Source organism: Protopterus annectens, chromosome 8.part0, assembly GCF_019279795.1.
Source record: "Protopterus annectens isolate FY-2018-M chromosome 8.part0, PAN1.0, whole genome shotgun sequence".
NCBI classification, from domain to species: Eukaryota; Metazoa; Chordata; order Ceratodontiformes; family Protopteridae; genus Protopterus; species Protopterus annectens.
Window position 1 is genome coordinate 1,577,157,690 of NC_056741.1, and position 17,764 is coordinate 1,577,175,453.

A 17,764-nucleotide genomic window follows, 5' to 3' on the forward strand; every position below is an offset into this window, starting at 1 on the left:
GATATTATTACATTACTGTATACCTCACATCCTTTGTATAATTGATATTCCCACCATGAATGGTGGACTGTATATGTGCCTATATTTATATGCACACCAATGGATGTGTATATGTATGTATGTGTGTATATATATATATATATATATATATATAGAGAGAGAGAGAGAGAGAGAGTCATATATAGTCATACACATCCACATCTACTTGTTGCAATAGATTCTATGTAAAGTTGACTGAGTGTGATGGTCAATGTGTTGGTGAATGTGTCAAAGATGTGTATTTGTAGGATAGCTTAGTGGGAAACTGTTTATGTCATGGTATTATGTGTCCTTGCTTTGATCCCAGCAAAAGCTGTGTATGCTGTTGCTAGGCAGATAAAGCACTATGGCATACAGTCTGATGTAGTCCCTTGGTGTTAACTGGGGTATGTCATTGGAGGCTAAAGCACTACATGTATGCTTATTGATTGGTACTGATGTTGAATCCAAATCATGTATGAACTGTAGTACTACTTGAAGCTGTAGGCTTAAACAGCAAAGTATGGTGTATGTCCACATTGCTTGGAACCACTGTTTTGTGTGGTCCCTGTAGTCCTCACAGATTACATTCCTCAGGCTTAAGGTTTTGTAAGTACTGACACACAGTACTGCATGATACACACGTAAAGCTTATCTGGGTTGCCATACCTTTGTGTCTTGTAATTATGTCTGATATGTGTGTGTGGGTATGCCTGCAACATGTCCTCTGTCATATGTGTGTTACAAGATATAACTGCATATCTAGCAACATTTATAGTTTACTACAGCAGTATGCCACCTATATCCACAATTGTGCACATATTCTGGCCATGGGATTGCCATCAACATGTTGTGTGGTATAATGGTAATACTGTAACTGGACTTTATAAACATTGCAATGGATGACATATTTCATTACGCATTCGCTTGATCTATACCTTCTGTGGCTAGGTTGTGCATTGTGTCGCATACAGTGTGCCATGTACTGTTGTATAGTCTTATATAGTGATTTTATTTTGTTGCTGTGCAGAACATGGTTTATTATATAGAGCATACCAGGCACTTTAAAGCAGTTGTGGGGCGAGCACTGATAAGTGGTATTGAAAGTGTTTAATCTCAGTCAGCTAATAGGTTGCTATATATGGCAGTTTAGTGATATTGTACTGTATAATGTTAAGTGTGCCATATGACTTGCTCAGACATATTTTTTCTTTGTCTTTCAGGGAACATGGCCCACCATCGTAATCCCAGCTACAGTAGTGCTGAGGATGACATTATTACCAGCTGTCTGATTCAGCACTACAGCCTACTATTCTCGAGAACCAGCCAAGACCAGCATGAGGGTACTGCACTGTGGCAAGATGTTGTCCAGAGGGTAAATGACATAGGCATGCATAACTGAACATATGACCAGGTATGCCATCACTGCAGTGATTAACTTAGACATGTCTGGCAGCATGCTTCTGATGTCCATAGACAACAGCTTGCAACAGGTGGTGGGGTTAACATCCACCCCACCCTCACCAGAGTGGAGGAGCTGCTCCTGAGTCTGGTGGCACCTGCCTAACAACAACAACAGCAGACATTTACCTTGATGGAGGTTGGGGCCACCCAGCAAGAACACATGGAGCGTGCAGGTAACATGGCATATCTGTAGACTACTGTTACCTCTATTGGTAGATCATGCATATGTGAGATGTGTACTGTGTAGTTAGAAGATGTGGAGCCTGTTGTTGTGCAACACAGATCATTTGGAACATAATCTGTAGGCCTGTGAATGTAAACTGTTGTACTACTGTAAAATTGCAAACCCACAGTAGCAATGCCACAGCTGTTGACTCTGACAAACTGTCTCATATCCATGTAGGTCCCTCTGGTGTGACAGCAAGGCAGCAGACACATGCTGGTGACTGTGTTGTACATTTATTATTGCAAATAAAAAGTGCATGTCATAGTTAAGGTGTCGGCCATGTACACATGCAACACACCTACGCATAATGCATGCTGTGCATGTTTGCTGTGAGACTACGCGCATCTCAGTAATGTGATTAGCTGCCTCAAACACATGCAATACACAGACCATCTCAAACAAATGAGGCTACACTGTAGTGACCATTGGATAAGCAGAGTCGATACACATGCACACAACATACACAACTTTGTCATACACAGAACATGTTAACATGCTTCACAGGAAGCATTCACAAACCCTCTGTAAAGTCACACTCCAGTATCCCAAATGTCATCCACACAGCACACATAACATACCTGAGGGGTAGAGGCCTATAATGGGGCAGTGAAACACACTACAACACACAATCCATTCATGTTAGGCAATGCTCCTTATTGCCCTCCTTACAAACCCATGTGACAACTGGCTGTGAAATGGTGAATGTAGCCATGGTAGTGCAGTTCTGGTACAGCATGATAGGTGCTGGCTTGGGACACATTTGTAGCCTTGAGTGACCACATGATGCTTCATGATGATGGCTTATGGTACTACACCCCATCCAGTTATTGTAACCATAGTACTACACATAGCTTTCATTGCTATATACCTCAATGTTGTGTGTGCAAACATATGGACCTATAAACAATATGCATACCAATCACCATTTGCACAACCAACACATATATGTCTTGTAATGCTATTGAGTGGCTAGGTCATATGACACACATTGGGTATGTGTGATGTTTAAATATGCATTTGTGTTTTAGCATGCCATGTCATGGATGACACCGGCATGTCCACAGTATGATCTACACTCACCATAACTACTGCACATTGGCTATGTGGACCAATGGTATTCCATCAGTTATACATGCACCACTGATCTTGTGTGTATACACATCATGTATGAGCTAAAACTGTGTCCACAAGTGTTTGCTAAAGACACAGAGGCTCTAATCAGAATTGGATATCTATGTGACACACAGATGCACATCCAGCCATGGCATGTTTACCTGTGAGTGATGGTGCACAGTACATTAAAGAGTTTTTAATACTTGCACAGCAATGTTGTGTCCATGTATACATTGCCTTCCAGGGGAAGGCCAATCACCGAACAACAAAACACATGCATCAAAGCCATGTATACTGTTAGTAACAAGGACTGTCTACACTCGCAATGCATGCAGTTGAGCAACACATGTCTTGCATGCTGACATGTGTGATATGACTGTTTGGCTTGTGATACTGTACCCCACTAACAACTGCTATTGAGTATGTCCTGAGATTGCTGGTGGTGTGTGTGTGTGTGTGTGTGTGTGTGTGTGTGTGTGTGTGTGTCTGCTTTAGTGAGGAGTGTATTTGTGTGCATGTGTGCATGTGTGCATGTGTTCATGTGTTCATGTGTGAATGTGTGAATGTGTGCATGTGTGCATGTGTTCATGTGCGCATGTGTTCATGTGTTCTGACATCACTTACAGGTTTTAAAGTGTGTTTCCTGTTTTACTCTCACAGGTGGTGAGGTTGGGTTGGTACAGTGCAGCAGGGAACCTGATGTCACTGACACAAATAGTGATAATGAGTATAAGTGTGTTGATGCACAGGCATGTTTGGCAGGGTCTGTTGTTGGGCCACCACTTGACAGTACACAAGTCTCCACCCCATCCATGCACACAGTCATACTGCTTGTACATCCATCATCACCAATGCCCTTAGCAGAGGGACAGTGTACAGTCGGCAATGGCCAGGACAGTGTGGTATCTATGGCATATGCATCAGGACACAGCAGCAATAGCCAGATGTCTGGAATGGTACCACATAGGCAGATGTCCAGAGGTTCTCGTCAGAGCACTGCTGGTCATCATGCCCCTGGCAGACGTGCCACAACTCTTACAACCACACGCATGTTCCAGGATGTCATGGAGGCACAGGCATGTATGGAGCATTACACCAGACAGGGACTAAGGGCACAGAGGGCTCATAACACCTCTTTAAAGGACAGTATCCATGACCTAGCAGGTGCCATCCTTAATTACACTGAGGTCATTGATAGACGTTGGGGTGAGACATTAGATGTCCTCCACCATGTCATGTCCATGTGTCAGGACAGTGCGGGACAGTTGAGACATCGACGTGAACGTACACCAGCAACATCATCAGCTGGCAGTCACCGTGGGCGTCCATCAAGTCATAGCCGCTCCTGTAGTGCCAGTACCAGCCCAACAATGTTGGGGGTGGGCTGTCCATAGACCATCCTAGAAGACCACATGCACATGGCTCTGCCCAGTCCCAGCAGGGACCTGGATCCAGTGTACATATGTTAACCTCTGAGGATAGTACCCAGTCTGGATTAGTACATGATACTGTCTGTAGCACCCCTGCCAGGCACAGGTCCCGTATCCATGGCCAGAGACGGTGATCTGTAAAGCCTGCCAGGTACAGTCTGTAGCTGTCCCACAAATCCCTGTATATGGCAGCCACATGGTGGAACTGTGTGCATGCAGACACACACACATAAACCAGACACCTAGGGCAAACACATTTCCGCACACATTACATCCACATTGGCCCATAACAGTACTCAGGGCCCTCACACACACACTCACACACACATGTCAATTGTATGGCTCAATGTAGGCCTCTGGCAAACCAGCAACACACCCTGTGCATATGATGAAACCTGTGCCACCTCCTGTCATCTGTAACATTGATACAGGAACAGGCTTACATGGATGCACAGGGTGACTTTATAACAGAATAGCAATGTTAGCATGTTGTCAGCAGTAAAGTGTAATGATATCCTTGAAGGTGTAGCTGAGCAGGCATGATGCATTAAAGCTATAATTATCAATGTAGTATTGTTTACACCAGTGTTTATTCGAATTGTGTATTGTCTGACCATGTGCCATTTGGCTGATGTGTGTAGTTTTGTCAGCATGTGTTAGAGAGTGGACAGTAAGTGTGGGATGTGTGCAGCACAGATTTGCATATGTACATTTGTGAACATGGTTGAGGTGCACTGTCTGCATGTACGTGCATATTGGACACATGGGCAGGGTGACATGCCCTGTATTAGACAGTGTTAACACTCCATAGTTTCTATTGGTAGCCAGTATGCATTGTACTACACACATTTTGGAATTTGAGTACACGTGTGTGTATGACACAGTTTGACACTGTGCTGTGGGTGATACTCTTACTATCTGTCATTGGTTTGCATTCTGGTAATATGCATAACCTCAACAGTCTGACTATAAACAATAGTTAGATGATGTCTTGACAACTGACACACAGATGTAAGACACACAGTAACATTTGCAGCCTTCCAGTACTATTCTATGCCAGTAACCAGTGGTATTTGCCTGCACTCAGTCCTTGGACCACTACTGTTTGGCATATAGCTTTCTTAGGTACAAGCAAAGACAGTAGGGAATATGTCTGGCCACATTTGACAATGCATACTGTAGGCTATAATGCATTCTCCAGATGACACACACATCCTCCAAAAGGGTATCATACAGACAGATACCTGGTGTCAAACCCATGCTGTAAAGCTATAAGCCAAATAAAACATAGTCATCCACTTTTACAAAACATAGTATCCCCAGAGTACCACATAGGTAGTAGACCCCAAAATGTTGAACAGGTACCGATGTATACATAGAGCCATGTGTTACATCATCTCTCCTTTGATAATCATATTTACAAAGGGTTTTGGAAATCATTCTGTGGATCACATAAGCAATAACGGGTCTGCATGCATATCCACAAAGGTTGTTGCACACCTATAATAAATAGCCATCTTTAACAGATTTTGCTGCTTTTGAACAGGTTTCACATATACCTCAGGCAAAAACCCTCACTCACACTATTCAATAGAAACCGTAATGAGTGTATGTGAAATGGATGACGTAGGCCAGGGATCACTGCAGTGGCTAGGCTTGTCACAAGCATACAGATATGACCTAAGGTCTGGAAAGTGGCAGCACACTCTGGCAAAGATAACAGCTGTGTTCATGGAGAAAGCAGGGTTCCCACCTATGAAATAATTGAGGTCACATGTATGTATAGGTATTTGCCACACAGCTATCTGACATGTGTAATGCACATACTGTTGTCATTGTGATATGTCATACAGTACTAAAAGCAAAACCAACATCACATTGACCAACAGTGTCACACACACAGTATCACCAAGTGCAGGATTATGATACTAGAGCAGTACACATTAACACGGTGTTATACACATTACTGGGAGTTCTCCTTTCCACAGGTATATTTGTAGGATGGTGACATCATCAGAATTGACAAAGATGAGTATACCACTTTTAAGGTGTTTCAGTAGTCTTCAAAAAGGCTACTCCTATCCAAGGAGACATATTCATACAATCTCATACAGTTGGCAAGTGCAGGATTCAAACTCCTACCGAATTATTTTATGATACTAGAACAGCATGCATTAGCACAACATACTATACAGATCACTAGGATCTCTCATTTCCACAGGTATATTTGTAGGATGGTGACATCATCAGACTTGACAAAGATGAGTATAAAACTTTTGAGGTGTTTCAGTAGTCTTCAAAAAGGTTGCGCCTCTCCAAGGAGACACACACACACACACAGTTGACAAGTGCAGGATTCAAATCTCTACCTAACTACTTTATAATACTTGAGCAATAGTCGTTAACACAATGTGCTATACACATTTTTGTGAGCTCTCTTTTCCACAGGTATATTTGCAGGATGGTGACATCATCAGACTTGACAAAGATGAGCATACCACTTTTAAGGTGTTTCAGTAGTCTTCAAAAAGGTTGCTCCTTTTCAAGGAAACACAATGCTCACACAGTTGGCAAGTACAGGATTCAAACACCTAATTAACTACTGCATGATACTAGAGCAATATATATTAACGTGATATGCTATATACATTACTGGGAGCTTTTCTTTCCACAGATATATTTGTAGGATGGTGACATCATCAGACTTGACAAAGATGAGTATACCACTTTTAAGGTGTTTCAGTATGTTCCTCTCTAAGAAGACACACACACTCATACAGTTGGCAAGAGCATGTTTTAAACCCCTTTCTAACTACTTTATGATACTAGAGCAGTACGCATTAACACGATGTGCTATACACATTATTAGGAGTTCTACTTTCCACAGGTATATTTGTAGGATGGTGACATCATCAGACTTGACAAAGATGAGTATACCACTTTTAAGGTGTTTCAGTAGTCTTCAAAAAGGTTACGCCTGTCCAGCGAGACACACACACTCATATAGTTAGCAAGTGCAGGATTCAAACCCCTATCTAACTACTTTATAATACTAGAGCAGTACGCATTAACACGACACACTTTGCACATTGTTAGGAGCTCTCTTTTCCACAGGTATATTTGTAGGATGGTGACATCATCAGACTTGACAAAGATAAGTATACCACTTTTAGGGTGTTTTAGTAGTCTTCAAAAAGATTGCACCCCTCGAAGGAGACACGCACACACTGTCAAAGAGTTGTCAAGTGCAGGATTCAAACCCCTACCTAACCACTTTACAATATTAGAGCAGTACACATTAACACAACATGCGATACACATCACTGGGAGTTTCCCTTTTCACAGGTGTAGTTGTAGGATGGTTACATTAGGTGACATTAGGTGGACTACATGGAAGGAATTTCTAAACACTTTGGCAATGTGATCACCAAAGGAGAGTTTACTATCTACCTGCATCCCCAAGGCCATAATAACATTCTCCATACATAATGGATTACCACCTATGTGGTAATTTGTGTGCACTTTGCTTTATCCAAAGGGGATGACTATGCATTTCTTGGCATTCTGCTTGAGGGCAGTGTTTTGACACCAGTTATCTGTCTCTGTAAGACCCTTCTGGAGGATGTCTGTGTCAACCGTAGAGTCGATTATGGACCACAGTTAGCAGTCATCTGCAAACTTATTCAGCCATACTCCTCCCATGCATGCCTGTACCTCTGAGCAGTATCTACTGAACTGGTGGGGTCCCAGGACCAAGACCTGTGGGATGCCATTTGTGACTAGTTTAGAGTCAGAGATAGCACCCGCAACTCTGAACATGTGTGTTTGATCTGTGAGCCAGTTGGCCACCCATCCTGTGACATAAACCAAAAGACAACTAGTTCACCCAGGCTAACACTGTGCTGAAAAGCAAATAAACTGTCTGTGCAATCCAGTAATAAAAGTTCTGTTAAAATCCAGAATTTAACAAAAATAATGAAATAAAACAAAATAAGAACAAAAATAAAAATTAAGTCCCTTGTCCAACAATACGCGCTTTCGAATAGTTCTTCTTCAGATCATATAATCAAATGGGACATACATCTGTATATATAAGCCAGTCAGAATTATTCACCCAAAGAGAATATCAACACCAAAGTTCCAGGCAATCCATGTTTGGATTTCTGTGATTTGCATAAACCGGGTTAACAATCCCATTTTCTAAATGGATGCCTCACACAGCTAGCTAATGTTCAGTACTAATGAAATAAGCAAAGTAGGTGATGTTAGTAACCAATAGCACTTTCAAAAGAAGTAAAAGTGAAGCAGCTAGCTTTCATTCATACTTAGAAGCATGCCTCATAACAATGTATTGGAGTCAGAATATGCAAAATAGGTGAACTAAACAGCTAATAGTGGTTTCCAAGAAACAGCAAAACACAAATCTGCTAGCCTTTATGTATTCTTATTAAAAAACTTGTCAAATAATCCCAGAAGCAGTTTTTTACATATTTCTAATATTCAATAGAGGAAAAATGGCACATACAATAAATGGATGATCTAAGTAGCCAATAGTAGCTTCCAAGGAGTGGCAGAAAACAAATCTGCTGACTTTCACAAATCCCTATTATGAAACTTCTTTTCTTTTATCTAATTAACCCAAAATAAGTTTTTCACATATCTCTGATGTCCAGTGATGGGGATGACAAAAAAATGTATAGTAGTAAACATCGCTATCGATAAAAGATAGGTGATGTCATTACTAAAATTTCATTTCCCAAAACAGGGATATGGCAGGACAATTGCTGAGTGACAATAAATGTCAAGGCTCCATATCTTGCATGGCCACATTTGTATCTCGATAAATTCACATGGTGACTGCCTATAAGTTTTTCCTGAGAAGAGTATGAGTATGTTATTTCACTCTAGCAATGTATGCAAGTTTCAAACCTCATTTCATCCATCCAAAGTCAGTATATATAAGTTTCTGACTTCATCCCATCCATTCAAGATTAATAGGGAACTTTTACTAAAAATCCACCATCTCTGTTCAGATGTTTATCATGCTGTTCAGTTTTGTTTAGATGAAACCAGAACAGGAAAGATATGGGCATATTAAGCATCAAATCTTCTAATCTTGACACTAACATAATCGTTAATGCTAGTGTCAAGATTAGAAGATTTGATGCTGTCGACATATGCTATTCGTAGTTTAATATGGGTGACTTTGGGTGGATGAAATGAGGTTTGAAACTTGCATACATTGCTAGAGTGAAATAACATAGGGCAGGATTCACGAAGCCTCCGTGTAAGAGTTATAACTCATACACGGAGGCTGCAGTTAAACGGAGTGATGTCAGCATGCTTTGCATATTCATGAGAGCATGCTGAATCGCACGTAAGGCTAACACGGTCTGTGTAAGACAGTAGGGGGCGTGTCCGTAGGCCGAGCCCTATAAGCGGACACGCCCCCAGAAGAGTAAAAGTGCCCAAAGTAAACACCCATGACAGAGTCCACGGAAATGTGAATAAACACAACACAACACATGCCCCCACAGACTATGAACAGAAAACATATAAATAAACATGTTATATATTTTTTTTAAATTATAAAAAAGTTTAACCGTGAGTGCGATCGTTTGCGCGGGCATGCCCGTAGCGCAGCTACAGTTAGCAGTCAGTGGGAAAGCATATAAGAACTAAATATGCAAAGTAAGCCAGGAAGCAATAGCGTAGTGGTAGAGATGTTGGCTGAAGAGCAGGCATTCATGGTTCGAGCCCCCCCCAACACCAATTTTTATTTTTAGCAAAATAAGCACGAAAAAAGTCCCTGACAAATATGTACACATAAAACCACATTTTATGTAAAATGTAATGAAATAGCCCATTTATATTGAAGAAATGTGAGGTAACAAAAGAATAAAAAATGCCAGCTGTGCCCATAGCTGAGCTACAGTTTAACAGGGTGAGTGCATCTGCCCGTAGATGAGCAGTGGTTTAACTGGTGCAAAATGAGTGCCCATAGCTGAGCAGTGGTTTAACATGCTAAATCTATGTGCCCCTACCTGAACTGAGCGTAATATGCATGCTGATAGCCAAATGAGGCTTAAAGCAGCGTACCCCGTTTGCGCGGAGCTGCGCACCATACAAACAAGCTAACCAAAGGGCAACGTTGAGCAAGCCGTATCAAAACTGCCTTTACACAGACACACCCCTCAGCATGTCTAGACAGTCATGAAAAATAAAAAGCAGTGGCCAGGATCGAACCCCGGAAACTATACACCATAGTCAAGGTACAGAACCACTAAGCCATGACAGCAGTACCTTTAAATGCAATAATAGCTAATATATAGGAATGAATACAAACTGGAGCATGACAATGCAGGTTTACTGAAGTTGATACAATTCCAAAATGGCCAATCACAGATATGTGCGGGAAAAATGGACTATATAAGCCCAATAGGCGGGAATCCACAGCATAAACGATTGTAGAACTGACCTGCAGGCAGAATGACAGGAGTAAGAGAGGGTAGTTGCTTTCAAGCACAGAGATGGGGTGTTGAGGAGTCCAGGTACATGGTCTGGCTCTTAGTCCATAATCATGAGGCCCAACTCATGCAGGGCCAGGTCCTCTGGGGAGCATACAGGGCCGAGGCGTGGGACGGGTTGGCTCATGATCTCACCAGTGCCACAGGGATTCCAAGGACTGGTGAGCAGGTCCGTCACCACCATGCCGACCTGAAGAGACGCAAGCAGGACCAACTGAGCCTTTGGATCCAGGAGGCCTGGCAAACACCCAATGCCCCACTACTGAGTAAGTTACATTTAATTATGTATGTAAGAAATTAAACTATCTGATATTATGGAGATGTGTATTTGAATATTACTTCATTTATATTACAGCTGCAGGTGTCCGTTCTGCGAACCGCAGAGCCTATGGCGATAGGCTGGTGCGGTTGCGCCACCAGGCAGGTCAGTAATCCACTACCAGTAACTGTAAAGAAATATAAAAGTATGACAGTCAGCAAAAAAGTGCAGTGTAGTCAGTAAGGAATAAAATGTGCAAGTAACAGTGTGAAAGTGTCTGCAAGTATTGCTTGATTACAAAAGTGTGTTTCAGCCTGTAAGTTAAACCAAAAAATGAAACTGTCTGACATATATTCTGAAATAAAAATGCCCTACCTGTAAGAAAATAGTACACAACCTGCATCAGGCTGAAAAGTATAGCTGCAGAAGATGATGAAATCATGTGTGAAATATATCCCTGTTGAAATACTGAAACATGACAGAAGTGAGACTGCTGGAAAGGATTGTAATAACTACAGGTAAAACATGTCAATAAAGTCTAGAAGTAAGTACCATCCTGAATAGTAAAATGAAAGCAAGTGAGAGAGTGTGAGAAAGTGTCATGAATCCAGCAATACAGTAGTAATAACCCCTGAATAAAGTATACTGCAGTCAACACAGAATGAAATGCATGTGAGAAGCAAAACCAAACAGCGAAATCTGTTCAAAGTGTTGCTGCATCTGGAATGTGTATCCCAAAATCTGGATATGTTGCTCTCAGTCTGCAATATGCAGATAGGATGATTGTCTGATATACCAAACATCCACACTTGTCTACAGCTATATAAAGTCCAAAAAGCAGGAAATGTAACCAAACCAAGTAACAAAAATCCAGACCAAGAAGCAGAACAGCCAACGAGTGATTAGTAGAAGTCGAATCCTTTATTTCAGACAAACAGTACCACCAGTAACACAAGCGCTTCTGCTCAGAAAATTCTGAGCTTTTTCAAGTAATGACACTGTGTTTTAACAGATAGCTTATATACTTTAACAGCCTTTTCATTAATTGAAAAACCTTGCTGTTAATTAATGGTTTAAAGTGAACTTGTTCTCTTTTGTTCATAAGTTCTTGTTTAAAACAACATAAAATTCAGTTACTTTTTAAAAATAAAGAATAAAAACATATTCCATGTACCAGGTAACTATTGTCATAATAGACCTTGGACAATTTAAAATAAAATTCAGCACAATAACATACTGAGTAACCCAGATATACACATTAAGTAATTCTAAAGTGCTTGAGTGCAGTGAAGGGCAATCCAATAGAAACGGTACTTAAAAACATAACTTCCCTATTGAATTCAATATTACAGTACAAATACATATAGTACAAAACAGTTAGTGTTTTGGTATAACTGCAAGTTATATGTTTACGAATATTGAATATATATGGCATAAGCTTTTTAAGTTTTCACTCTTTGTATACTGCAGTGTTGGAGAGTTCAGGGTAGACTGCTGTTTGCAGAGTTTAAAGTGCTGGGCTGGGCTGGGCTAGTCTACTGCCTGTGTAATTGGCTGATTCTGATATATTTCACTGGGCAGCTCTGCTAGTTCTCCTTGGTTAACTTCCTACTACATTATTTCCTTCCTTTTCCCTTTCTGTTTCCACAAGGGGCAGTGCCGTGCAAACAAGCACACACGTGCACACATAAGCGCACACGCACGCACACGATGTAAGCATGTTTGCAAGAAATTTCAGATATATCCATGGCGTACACTTTTGGTTTCTTGGTTTTAGCTAAGACAGCTGTAGACACGTCTCTTGCAATCCTGATCAACTCAGGTTAAACACAAGCCACTATGCTCCAATCAGCTTACAGTCTTTCAGACATACTCCCTCATGGTTACCTATCTTCAAATCTACTACTCCCCTACTCCTACACTTACACTCTAGGGACATGGCTCACATGCCGGGGAAAATTGGGATTCACTATACTTATCCTCATTTGCATAGGATTGCCTACTAATGCTTCGTTACAACTCTCACACTGAGCCCCCCCCCCCCTTAGCAACCACTACTCAATGGCCATGTTGTTTTCAGCCTGCCATTCACATGCATGGCAGAAAAGAACAAGCTTTTTAGTGGAAATGCCCATTTTTGGCTATTTTGCAATTTTTTTCATTTTATTTAAAGCGCATCACATTTGCATGGTGCTGCGCTACGCTTAAACATTGGCGATCGGGGAAAAAATGGATTTTAAGGATTTACAACATTTGCAAATGCCAATGGCCTTATATTTGGCCATTGGCATGCTTCCTCAACTACACCGTTAAGTCACAAACCATCCAATAAGTGCCACGGCTCATTTATAACCTTGCGCTGTCGAAATAACCATAAAAAACGCAAGGTAAATCCAAATAGAATTCAGCAACAAATCCAAAAATAAGGAATCCTGGTGGAATAGGACACTGAAGAATAACTCCAAACTGATGCGAACTGAACAAGTAAATCAATATCCTTTATTCCAAAGAAGAACAACGATACAAAATGGTAAATGCACTTAAATAACAAAAATCATTCCAATAAGGTTAAGCGCTTTTACCCACTACAACTCATGGGCTTCATCAGAACCTTTTGAATAAAATAACATCCTTTTAAAAGAAAAAAGGTGCCAAAAGGAAGCGGAAACTGATGTAATATCCTGTATAGCAAATACCTCCTCCTGCCCCAGTCATTAGATTAAAAATTGGTGCCAACAGGAAGCTGAAAAATACATCATTTCCTGGGTTCTGGCATATACTATACTACACCCCTTAAAGGCCTCACTCCACTTCCTAATACTTCAATATACACAAAATCTATCAATGTAGTTTGTGCAAAAAATTCATCAATAAAATTCATCACAATGACCATACTCAAGCATCCATATTCATGTTGATTTAAAATATTTAAAATGAACACACTGTATGATAAAAATAAATCTAAAATATGTGCACAAAAATCCTATAATAAACCTGTAATAAACCATATCTCAAAAACCTAACAATCACTTCACCTATACAACCTAATTAATATATAAGTGTTATGTAACCAATGTATACTTGTACATAATACAATAATGTGAAATTAATATGTATATAAAAAATCCACAATAAATATACATGTGAAATATGTTAAATAATTAATAAATAATAAACAATCATATACAATATTCTAAAATAGGTTTATAAGAAATAAAATCGTTGAGGCCAGGGTAATGTGGTGGCATCTAATAAAAGTTGCCACCAGACCTCTTTAAAACTCAGCACTGTTTTGTAATCTCCACCTATAGAATCAACAGTGATGGTTTCAAGAATAGCAAACTTAAAATTATGTGTTTCATCATTGGAAATTATATGCCGATATAGGGCATCTGTTACATCTTTTTTGTGTATACTATAAATATGGTCATAAATGCTTTGTCGAAAACAACGCTCTGTTTTGCCTACATAAAAGCATATGCACTCACTGCATTTGCAATATAAATTATCATCTTTGGGTTTAATAATTGTATGAGTCTCATTTTGGATTATCAATTTTATTGTCTTCTAGGATATACTTACACTGGTTACAAGAACCACATTTATAGGTATGAATTAATTAATTTGATCTCCTATCCCTTTGCTTTTTCCTGGGAATCAATACATTTTTAATATTTTTACCAATTTTATATGTGATTCTCGTTTTTTTTCCCCATTATTTATATCAGTTTAGGATCCTGAGAAATCAGGTACCAAAATTTGTTTACAAGATAAATAACTTTGTCAACTACTGGGCTATATAATAATATTAAGGCTCTGTGATGACCGTTAGACTGACTTCCATCTCCTTTATCATCTTTAATCATATGGCCAGATTCAAATCTCTTTCCCAATAAAGGACAGTATTTCCTGTCCCTTTCTTGGATGACATAATTACCTATAGTAGATATTTTTTTTTTAGGATAAACTCTCTCAACAAATAATTGCATAATAAACTCAACTTCACCTGTCAATACCTTCATGTCAGACGTCATATGCGCAGCTCTGATAACTTGTCCTTTAAAAATATTATGTTTCATATTTAAAGGACTACAGCTGCTGTATTCCAAATAATCATTAGTAAAAGTATTTATCCTATATATTTTTGATTGGAATGTTGAATCATGTTTATAAATATATGTATCCAAATATGCAACCCCCTCAGTATTATATGTATACGTGAATTTCAGATATTCACTGGTGGTATTTAGATACTTTAAAAACGTGTCTAATTTTTCCACACTGTCATCCCATAAGATCTACATGTCATCCAGAAACCTTGAATAATGTCTGATGTTTTTGAAATATTCACATGGGAAAAGGGAGGTGAGTTCCCAATCAAGCATAACCAGGTTGGCAAAGACGGGTGCACAAGCAGCACCCATAGCTACCCCCCTGGTTTGCTTGAAGTACTCACCTTCAAAATAAATAAAATTGTGTTCTAACACTAAGGTCATCAACTCTATAATAAGACTTGTTTGTTCTCAAGTAAGATTGGCATAGGATGTAATACTATTACAAAAAGCATCCAAACCAGCTTGTTTCGGTATGCTTGAAAAAAGATCAACAACGTCTACAGTAACAAAAAACAAATTATCCATGTTAATATTCATAGGAAACATTCCCAAAAATTCCCAAGAATCTTTTACCATATGGGGAATTTTACTATATATATATGTTTTAATGAACAATCTATATATTTTCCCATAGGGAATGTTTTAGATTTGCTACCAGATATGATTGGCCAAAAAGGGGGGTCCAAGGTATTCTTATGTATTTTGGGAAAACTGACAATGGTTGCTAGTCTAGGATACTTTACTTGTAAAAAATTATAAGTCTCATTATTGATTCTACCATCGATATAAAATTCCTCTAAATAGGAATCAATATGTCAGTAAGCTATATTTATCTCATTAATAGAAATATTTTGGTAATTCCCTGTGTGATATAAAATATCATATATATTTTTTTAAATATTTTAAATTGTCATATATCACTATACCACCCCCTTGTCCGGCTTCATCACTCTAATATTGGAATTGTCCTGTAGAGACTTAAGTGTCTCTCTTTCTTCGTTAGACAAATTATTTGTAACATTATCATTTATATTTCTAGATACCCGATAAATTTCTCTAGTTACTACTTTCTCAAGTAAGTCAACCTTAGGATGACTGGGTGGTATAAATGTACTTTTGACTCTTAAAGAATTATCATAATTTTTTAATGTAGCTTTTTCAATATTATTTTTATCATTAAAGAAAATTCCTAAATTCATCTTTCTAATGATTTTTTTTAATTCAAATAAAACATCCACCACACAAAAATGGGTATTAGGAATACATTTCATACTTTTGCATAAGAGCTCAAAATGGGTCGTGTGTATATTCAAACTAAAAAAATTGTAAATATTGAAATTTTTGTATGTATATTTGTAGTCCTCCCTGATGATATCAGAACACACTGAATCAGTTAATTTCTTTCTTTCAGTTTTAAATCTAATGATTGGTGTATAAGGGCAGGGGGCGGTATTTGCTATACAGGATATTACATCAGTTTCCACTTCCTTTTGGCGCCTTTTTTCTTTTAAAAGGATTTTGTTATTTTATTCAAAAAGTTCTGATGAAGCCCATGAGTTGTAGTGGGTGAAAGCGCTTAACCTTATTGGAATGATTTTTGTTATTTAAGTGCATTTACCGTTTTGTATCATTGTTCTTCTTTGGAATAAAGGATATTGATTTACTTGTTCAGTTTGCATCAGTTTGGAGTTATTCTTCAGTGTCCTATTCCACCAGGATTCCTTATTTTTGGATTTGTTGCTGAATTCTATTTGGATTTATCTTGTGGTTTTTGTGGTTATTTTGACAGCGCAAGGTTATAAAAGAGCTGTGGCACTTATTGGATGGTTTGTGACTTAACGTTGTAATCTGTTTTCGTGATTTTTATTCATGCTTCCTCAACTAGATGCATCCTTTATTTGGAGCTGCCATAGCTCCGTTTAGCTATTTGCAGATTGGTACTCCGTTACCAAAGGAGTACATTTCTGCAAATAACACAACTCTTCCATGGACAGGTTAGTGTTTCCTGGATCGCAAATTTACCTCATTTGCATAGCTTTCAGCAGCAAATGAGGTAATTTGCATACCATAACACTGTCCATGCAAAAGTAGCTTTAGAAGCTCTCATGCTCACCACTGCCGGCTATTGTTGGATCGCTCGGCAGACATATTGGCTGTCTGCCGTCTTATACTACTCTTAGACTCCATGCAAGTCTTCGTAAATCTGGCCCTACATGTCTAATGGTATTAAATGCCTTATTAAGGTTTCTTATGATGTTCGCTTCTTCTTTTCTATGCATAATGTCATCCACAATTTCTTTAATAGCATTAATAATTCTTGCCAATCCTTCCCCTTTATACTATACATAATGTCTGTTTTGTATTATTTTCATAAAAATCTTATAATCATTATTATTCAGTAGTATCAGTCTCCAGTTTTTTGTTTTCTATCTTCATTCTAACATATAAATGTAAGCATTCCACTACATAATTCTTTATACATAAAACCTTCATTTAAGTATTCATTAAAAAATAGTAGAAGAAAAAATTGCCAACAGAAGGTAACCCACCACAGCGTCTCCACAAAAAAACAAGGCAAATCCAATGAAAAATGAGACGTAGACGGCTGTAAA